Consider the following 1,226-nt stretch of genomic DNA (forward strand, 5'->3'; position numbering starts at 1 on the left):
CACGCCCGATCTCGCCTGATCTCGGAAGCTAAGCAGGGTCGGGCCTGGTCAGTACTTGGATGGGAGACCGCCTGGGAATACCAGGTGCTGTAAGCTTTTTCACTCCTCTTTACAAAAAGCAGAGGGCGCTGCTGCTTTTTCAGTGGACACCGACAGGGTGGGAAGGAAATAGCTAGAACATGACTTGCAGGTATAGAAATGACACAAATCCAGTTAAATGATGGCTTTCATCATTCCTAAGCTCATCGATCATTTTCTTTTCAATTTTATGCTAACGTATTCTACATTTCAACAGTAAATATTAATATTTTTACTGCACTACATTTTGTGATCCTTATAGCCACTTTGTACATTCTGATTTGACATTTAAAAGCTGTGAGTGTGTCTGGAAATCTGCAGGCGCTCCTGTATAGACGAAAGAGCAAAGCGTGGTGATATAGTATCTTTAAAAGGCCCTTTGGTAGGCACAATATTTGCTTACGGCCATACCACCCTGAACACGCCCCGATCTCGTCTGATCTCGGAAGCTAAGCAGGGTCGGGCCTGGTCAGTACTTGGATGGGAGACCGCCTGGGAATACCAGGTGCTGTAAGCTTTTTTCACTCCTCTTTACAAAAAGCAGAGGGCGCTGCTGCTTTTTCAGTGGACACCGACAGGGTGGGAAGGATATAGCTAGATCATGACTTGCCGGTATAGAAATGACACAAATCCAGTTAAATGATGGCTTTCATCATTCCTAAGCTCATCGATCATTTTCTTTCAATTTTATAAAGAGCAAAGCGTGGTGATATAGTATCTTTAAAAGGCCCTTTGGTAGGCACAATATTTGCTTACGGCCATACCACCCTGAACACGCCCGATCTCGTCTGATCTCGGAAGCTAAGCAGGGTCGGGCCTGGTCAGTACTTGGATGGGAGACCGCCTGGGAATACCAGGTGCTGTAAGCTTTTTTCACTCCTCTTTACAAAAAGCAGAGGGCGCTGCTGCTTTTTCAGTGGACACCGACAGGGTGGGAAGGATATAGCTAGATCATGACTTGCCGGTATAGAAATGACACAAATCCAGTTAAATGATGGCTTTCATCATTCCTAAGCTCATCGATCATTTTCTTTTCAATTTTATGCTAACGTATTCTACATTTCAACAGTAAATATTAATATTTTTACTGCACTACATTTGTGATCCTTATAGCCACTTTGTACATTCTGATTTGACATTTAAAAGCT

General features: G+C 43.6%; 2 non-coding genes across 2 annotated transcripts; both read left to right on the forward strand.

The window, feature by feature from the left end:
- The first annotated feature begins 475 nt into the window (after positions 1-475).
- On the forward strand, positions 476-595 carry LOC129117019 (5S ribosomal RNA). Its single transcript, XR_008533753.1, has one exon. It is a non-coding gene; the product is annotated as a 5S ribosomal RNA (ribosomal RNA).
- A 233-nt stretch (positions 596-828) lies between these two features.
- LOC129117018 (5S ribosomal RNA) lies at positions 829-947 on the forward strand. The gene has a single exon (XR_008533752.1). It is a non-coding gene; the product is annotated as a 5S ribosomal RNA (ribosomal RNA).
- The last annotated feature ends 279 nt before the right edge of the window (positions 948-1,226 follow it).

This window comes from Anoplopoma fimbria, unplaced genomic scaffold (assembly GCF_027596085.1).
Source record: "Anoplopoma fimbria isolate UVic2021 breed Golden Eagle Sablefish unplaced genomic scaffold, Afim_UVic_2022 Un_contig_979_pilon_pilon, whole genome shotgun sequence".
NCBI lineage: Eukaryota > Metazoa > Chordata > Actinopteri > Perciformes > Anoplopomatidae > Anoplopoma > Anoplopoma fimbria.